This window comes from Gossypium hirsutum, chromosome A08, assembly GCF_007990345.1.
Source record: "Gossypium hirsutum isolate 1008001.06 chromosome A08, Gossypium_hirsutum_v2.1, whole genome shotgun sequence".
Classification (NCBI taxonomy): domain Eukaryota; kingdom Viridiplantae; phylum Streptophyta; class Magnoliopsida; order Malvales; family Malvaceae; genus Gossypium; species Gossypium hirsutum.
This window is the reverse complement of record NC_053431.1, coordinates 106,266,244-106,274,123: the sequence shown is the minus strand read 5'-3', so window position 1 is coordinate 106,274,123 and position 7,880 is coordinate 106,266,244. Positions and strand designations below refer to the sequence as shown.

The 7,880-nt window shown below is 38.7% G+C and overlaps 1 non-coding gene across 1 annotated transcript; it reads left to right on the top strand.

Moving 5' to 3' along the window:
- Positions 1–3,517: 3,517 nt before the first annotated feature.
- On the top strand, positions 3,518–3,624 carry LOC121205749 (small nucleolar RNA R71). Its single transcript, XR_005900824.1, has one exon. It is a non-coding gene; the product is annotated as a small nucleolar RNA R71 (small nucleolar RNA).
- The last annotated feature ends 4,256 nt before the right edge of the window (positions 3,625–7,880 follow it).

Here is a 7,880-nt window from a genome sequence, read left to right as displayed (position 1 = left end):
TCGCCATGTTCCATAGGAAATAAGCGTCGTGAGCGTTGACGACGCTGGTGCTCTCTCTTCGTCCCGTCAGAGTGTGGGCCAAGATGACGTGAGGGCCGATGCCTTAGAGCGGCTAGGATCATAGGAGGCCGAGGTAGGGACGAGGTCCTTCCAACGCTTTGAAGGAGAGTAGTGGATGTGGTGGTGGAGGGTGTCGAGTTCATTGTTGTCCATGAACTCCTCCGTGTACAGCCTTAATGCAATCCCGAACTTGGGTAAGCTTAACTGGCGCACTAGACCACTAAGGCAAAATTGGACCGTTCCAGGATCATCAAAGTTTGTCATGACAACTTGGAGATGGAAAGTCGAGCATAGTTCAATTGTGAGCTCGAGTTATGTTGGCTCGATGATCTCAAAAAAGAGCCCCCACTGTTCAGTCGTCAAGAGGGCTCGGACCGCGTCAGCCATCTGATTTTGTTCAAGTGCGACCCAGTCAATGCAGCGGCCCACACCTAGGGGTCAGGCCCGCAATATCTGAAATAGCTCCTCCTGGGGTCCCAAGGAGAACTCGAGGAAAGGGTGCCTAATCTCCATGGTAGAACCCGAAGATGATGTTGCTCCTTTCCTTTTCTTCGAGGCGGGGACAGCGGTTTTCTTACTACGTCAGGATAACATTGTATACCTGCATTGAAAAGTTGAAGTTCAACCAATACGCCCCAAAAATAGCATGGAAACACAAAACTAAATAGGAATATTTCATGAGACTCGCGTATTAGATGAAGAGAACAAAACTAAAACAACTAAAGCAAATATATCAAGTTATTAAAATAAGCCTATGAGAACAATACGATGGGAATATCTAATGTATGAATGCATATGGGTAAGCATAAAATCCATGGAAACGAGAAAAATGGATAAATGTAATATGAAAAATGGCAATATTCTTTAATGAAAAGCATAAGTATTATTATTCTACTATGAATATTCACTTAAAATAGTCAAATTGATCAGAGAAATCATGAAATAGGCAAAATATTTAAAGAAAATAGAGAGAAAAGAGTAAACAAACGCAAAATAGAGAAGCTTGGGTCGTCGGAAACAGTGTTGTAGGCGGCGCACGGGCGTGGCAGGTAGGGTGTGTGGCATTGCAGCAGCTAGGGTTAGGGATTTTTGGGGAGAGAGATGATGAATAGTGAGGGGTTTGGCAGCTTGGCAGGTAGGGCGTGTGGTGTTGCACGCCTGTGTTGGTTTGGCAGTTTAGCCCACAGCCTTATCACACGGCCGTGGCGACTTATCGCATCCCGTGTTGGGGAAAAATTTTTTCCCTGTTTTCACACAGACGTATCGCACAGCCGTGTCTCCTCCTGTGGTGTGTGCACGGCCTAAGGTACACCCTTGTGCCTGGCCGTGTGGATGGGAAAACCTTGTGTTTCAAGACTCAGTTAGTAGGCTAGATGTGAAAACCTAGAATTTAAATAAATCATTACTTTAGTGCTCGGGTTGCCTTCCGAGAAGTGCTTATTTATAGTCTAAGCTTGACTTACCTCTCTGGTGTGTGATCATGGTGGCTCAAAGAGTTTACACTCCTCATCCCTGCTATCAACTTTATCAATATAAGGTTTAAGACGAGTATTGTTTACCTTAAAAGTTCTGAATTTGGGGTGAATTACCTCGACTGTACCATATAGGAAAATACTGAGTACTGTGAGAGGAATTTCTTCATTAGGTTCAGAAGTGGTAATGCAAGGATCTGCTGCATCTAGTAGTACTTTTTCTACAACCTTAAGTTAATTTGGTGATGTATTGAGCTCGTCCTAGCTCGGTTTTGGTTTTTCGGGTGTTCTCGATTTCTGTATCTGCCATTCATCTAGTTCCTCGATTTGTAGCCTTCATTCTTCATAGATAGGTCCTTTGTTGTTGCTTGAACATGGCTCATGTAGGTTCTTCGAACTTATTTCCTACAAAGTGGGTTGCACCACATGGTCAATTTTAGTAGAATGATTTATACAACCACCTTCAATTTTTGATGTGTTACTCAAATTACGAGCTTGAAGAGTGATTGTTTCGTCCCCCACACGAAGTGTGAGTTCACCTGTGCCAACATCAATTATTGTTCTAGCGGTTGCTAAAAAGGGCCTTCCTAAAATTAAAAGGAACGTTACTATCCTCTTCTATGTCTAGAACAATGAAATCAACTGGGAATATAAATTTTTCAATTTTAACGAGTACATCTTCAATAATCCCCCTAGGAAATCTGATTGTTTTATTGGCTAATTGAATACTCATCCTAGTTTGTTTGGGTTTCCCAAGACCTAGTTCCTTAAACATTTTGTAAGGCATGACATTGATACTAGCCCCTAAATCAGCCAAAGCATTATTTACATCTAAGCTACCAATCAAACAGGGAATCGTAAAACTCCCTGGATCTTTTAATTTGTTTGCCAGCTTATTCTGTTGTATGGGTGAGCAAACCGCATTTAGTTTTACATGCGACACCTCATCCAACTTTCACTTATTTGTTAAAAGCTCCTTTAAGAATTTGACTACGTTTGGCGTTTGCGAAAGAGCTTTAATAAACGGTAAGTTAATATGTAACTTCTTTAATAATTTAAGGAATTTACCGAATTGTTCTTCTGTATGGTCTTTCCTTGTCGCGTTTGGGTATGGCATACGAGGTTTGTATTCTTTACTTACCGGTTTCTGGTAATTGTGGTCCACCTCACCCTTACCTTTACTTACCACTGTTTCTTGCCTCGGTTCTGGTTCAAGTGCAACTAGCCCTTCCTCATCTTGAATGTTAATTGCATTGATTTGCTCCCTTGGGTTAGATTCAGTGTTACTCGGCAGGCTACCTTGTGGTCATTCAGATATCAATTTAGCGAGTTGACCTATCTGAGTTTCGAGCCCTTGGATCGATGCTTGTTAATTTTTAAGTGTTGTCTCGGTATTTTGAAAACGAGTTTCTGACACCAAGATGAATTTTGTTAGCATCTCCTCAAGGTTCGGATTTTTCTCTTGTTCGTAGGGTGGTTGTTGGAAGCCTGGAGGTGGTGGTGGTCTCTGATTCCCTTGGCCTCCCCATGAAAAATTTGGGTGATTCCTCCATCCTGGATTGTAAGTATTGCTATACGGATTATTTTGAGATTGAGGATTATTACCTATGTAATTTAACTGCTTGTTCTCCATATTGTGGCCATAGGATGGGTATTCTGGATTGCTCGATCCACCTCCACTTGCTTCGCACTGCATTACTGGGTGAACCTGTAAAGAACTAAGAAAACCATCAATTTTCTTATTCAAGAGTTCTACCTGATTAGAGAGCATGGTGACCGAATCGACGTTATAAACTTCAGCTGCTTTTGTTGGCTTTGTCCTCGTGACTTGTCACTGATAATTATTCAGTGACATCTCTTCTATAAATTCATAAGCATCTTCAGGTGTTTTATTATTGATAGTCCCATCAGTGGGTGCGTCAACCATTTTTCGAGTCGAAGGATTCAAGCCATTATGAAACGTTTGAACCTGTAGCCAGAGTGGTAACCCATGGTGAGGGCATCTTCTCAAGAGGTCCTTGTATCTCTCTCATGCATCGTAGAGTGTTTCTAAATCCATCTGCACAAAAGAAGAGATATCATTACGTAATTTAGTCATTTTAATGGGCGGAAAATATTTTAATAAAAACTTTTCGGTCATTTGTTCCCAAGTAGTGATTGACCCTCGTGGTAACGAATTCAACCATTTTTTAGCTTTGTTTTTCAATGAAAAAGGGAATAACAGAAGGCGAATGGCGTCATCAGAAACGCCATTAATTTTAAATGTATCACATAGTTCCAAAAAGTTTGCCAAGTGAGCGTTGGGATCTTCGTCCTGCAAACCATCAAACTGAACAAATTGCTATATCATTTGAATTGTGTTAGGTTTCAGTTAAAAAGTATTTGCAGCTACAGCAGGTCTAACTACGCTCGATTCAGTTCTTGTTAAAGAAGGTTTAGCATAATCATACATAGTGCGCGGACCAAGATTCTGATTGACAGCAATCGCAGAGGTAGCGGATTTTCTTGGTTTTCAGCCATCTCCTCGGTTATGGTTGAAGAATCGTCCTCTTACTCTTCCTCTGTGCATCGTAAGCTTCCCCTTATTTCTCTTCGGTTTCTGCAAACTGTACGATAGATCTCACTATCAAACAGTAATGGTCCCGACGGGTTTCTTCTAGTTATACACTATAAAAACCTGCCAGGAACGAATAAAAGAAAAATTAGAAAAGAAAATAAAAATTAAAATTGCAAATAAAGTAGAATGGCTAAAGTAATAAAAATCGAGTGTTCCAAATATCCTAGTTCCCCGGCAACGGCACCAAAAACTTGATATGTGATATTCGTGACAGGTTTTAAAAATTTATAATTAATCGTTCTTGAAACTAACTATTATCACAATGAAGGCAAGTGTACCTATCGAACAGTAGTGTAGCTTTAGCAAGACTGGATTGTCGAACCCAAAGAAACCAATAGTACTAGTAATTAGTTTCTTTTTATTATCTAGCCTAAAAATTAAGGGATTTGTTTATCTAAACTAATTAACTAAACTAAGAGTGCACAGAGAGAAAAATGGAAAAAAAAAGCTTTTGGGAAAACTCGATTGATTAAGACAATACCCAAGGAAAATTCCACCTAGACTTCACTTGTTATTTGACTCTGAATCAGACGATTTATTCATTTGATTTGATCCGTAGAAATCCCTAAGTTATATTATTATCTCTCTCGAGACAAATAACGTCTAACACTAGGTTGATTAATTGAAATCTGTTTCTAATTAACGCCCTAGTGTTGCATTAACTCGATCTGTGGATCCCCTTATTAGGTTTCACCCTAATCCGGCAAAATCTTATCACCTTATCTCTAGGCATGCAATCAACTCCGCTTAATTATGACAAATTTACTCTTAGACAGGGTCTATTCCTCTTCTGGATAAGAGCATTAAATCGAATCAATATCCTGGAATATTAAAACAAGAATTAAGAACACATAATTAAGAACAAGTCAAATATTTATCATACAATTCATATAATAATAACAAGATCTGTCTTAGGTTTCATTCCCCTTAGGTATTTGGGGGTTTAGTTCATAATTACAGAAGAAAACATCTCAAAAGAATAATGAATACAAAACATAAAGAAAACCCAAAACCCCTGAATGGAAATTGAAGGGAGATATTCAGTCTTGATGATGAATCTGGCTTCTAAGATGGACCAATCGTCTTTCCTTGAGTAATTCCTTGCCTCCTACTCTGCGTCCCCTTCCTAAGTGCCTCCTCAGGTGTTTAAATAGGCTTTAGAATGCCTAAGAGCCCTCAAAATTGGCCTTTTCCAAATAGGACTGTACTTGGGCTTGACAGGGACACGCCCGTGTGCGATTACTCCAGCCCATGGTCAAGGCTGTTGAATAGGCACGGGCGTATAGTTTACCCATGTAAGTCGTGCTTCGATCCTGCCAAAGGGACACGGCCATGTGACGCGCCCGTGTGAGGAAGTCCAGGCCGTGTTGATTTCCCATGTGGATCCATTTTCTTCGTTTTCGGCCCGTTTCTCGCTCTTTTTACTCTCCTATGCTCACCTAAGTATAAAACATGAAATTAAAGAATTAGGAGCATCGAATTCACCAAATCTAAAGAGAAACCATCCATAAATGTGCTAATCATGGGATAAAAACATTTATAAATTACGATTTATCAACGTCTAAAGATGATTGAATGAAATTGAGCATCGAGCATTGAAGTGATAAATGTGATAGGTAAGAATGCGATGGTACAGGTATGTACAGAACCTATGTGGTTGATGATATTGTGTTTGATATAGATGAGAGACTATGTAAATGAATGATGAAATGAGTTGTATTGTATAGCATTATGAATGCTTGTCATATGCTTAAAGATGTAGTATGATAATAAGATACAACTTTGGATAAGTATAAGTAATGTGATGAATAATATTAAGTGTTAGTTAAGAGATTAAATTATTGGATTGATGTATTAAATGTATTATATCATGAACTTACTAAACTGTAAAGTTTACTGTGTGAAATATTTTGTTTTACAATGTTATAAAGCTAGCTCGGATCCACGGATAGTCAGCGACTCATTTACACTATCAGACATCTATTTTAGTACCATTTTGAGAATTGTATATATAGTATATGGCATGTATAGGCTAGTGACATCTTGGTATGTTTTCTGTTGTGAATATTAGCCATGAAATTTGGCTTGTTAATGTTGTTATATATATGGCCCATAAGTTGGTCTAAATGATGTGTTGGATAAGTGAGATATATGATGTTTATAATGTTTATGTGATGGTTTATTATGGGATATTAAAGTAATGAATTTATGCATTTGGAACTTTGGTAAGTTGTGATGATGTTGGCATATTTAATAGGTTGATGTTATATAGGTTAATATGTGATTGAATTGGCATGTTTGGTTTCCTTTAAATGTATGCAAATGATGAAAAAATGTTGTGGTTTGGTATGCTTGAGATAGGTGGGAAATATGGCTTAAACCAAGCCAAATTTCACCTCACACGGTTGAGCACACGGGCGTGTGTCTCGACCGTGTGTCTGCTGTAACTTAGTTATGCAAGTAAATCTCGAGCACGGCCTAGGCACACGGGTGTGTTTGGTGGCCATGTAAGGCACACAACCTTGGTACACGGGCGTGTGTGGCCATTTTGAAGGGTACACGGGATAAACACACGGGCGTGTGATTAGCCATATAACTAAGTAGTTTCGACCATGGCCAAGGCACACGGGTGTGTCTTGAAGCCGTGTGGTGAAGTCAATATGTATGCCCTGTTTTGTCACGACCTAGGCACACGAGCGTGTCTATTGCCGCGTGTGGCACACGGCCTATTCACACGGGCATGTGAGTCTTTAAAGTTTTAAAATTTTTCTAAGTTTCTTAAAGTTTGCTAATGTTATTGGTTTAGTCCCAAACCTCTTTAAAGCATGTTTTAAGGTCTCATAGACCTATATAAGGGACAATGTGTTTTTGAATGAATGAGATATGATGAAATAGTGCATGAAATTTGTTTGTGAATGATGTGATATGATCGGTAATACCTCGTAACCCTATTCTGGCAACGAATACAGGCTAAGAGTGTTAGAAAACATGATAAATGAATCAAAACTATAGAGTTTAAAGAAAAGCATGATTTGTATTAAGAATGAACGTGAATCCAAAAAGTTTGGTTGTCTCCAAAAATCAGATCTCTCGAGATAAAAATAAAGAGCAAACTAAAAGTAAATCTAAAACCTAATAAAAGAGAAAAACTAAACTAAAATTAAAAGCATAATTCTAAACTAAGTAATTGGTGTTCATAATGTGTGACAAATGAGCCTATTTATAGATTTTAGGTGGTCGTCATCCTTAACCCTAGGTTAGCTAATGTTCCTGAGCATTAAGTTTGATTGTACAGAAAAAAACACCTCCTAGCTCATGTTAATTCTCATCCAAGTCGATGTCATGACAGAAGAGTCAGTATACTCCTCTTAGTATGTCTTCAGGGTATGCCGCGATACCCTTAGGCTGTGTCGCAACATCAACGGCAGTCTTATGATTTCTCCATTCTACTCCCTATGTTACGACATTTGATTATTTCGTGTTGCGACATAGTGACCAATACCGGTTTAGTATGCCTTCTAATGGTCTTCTTCAAACTTATAAAGTTCATTAGTTCACCCTTAGGCCTCATTCAGCCCCTAAGGTTAATAAAAGACTCAATTTGCACATTTTATTAATTTTAAAAAAACTTACTAAAACATAATTAAAACCTAATGATAATGTTTTTTTTCAAGATCCTAAAGTGTGAAAATTAACTTGCCCTCAAACAACACAAACAAAAATAAGAAATA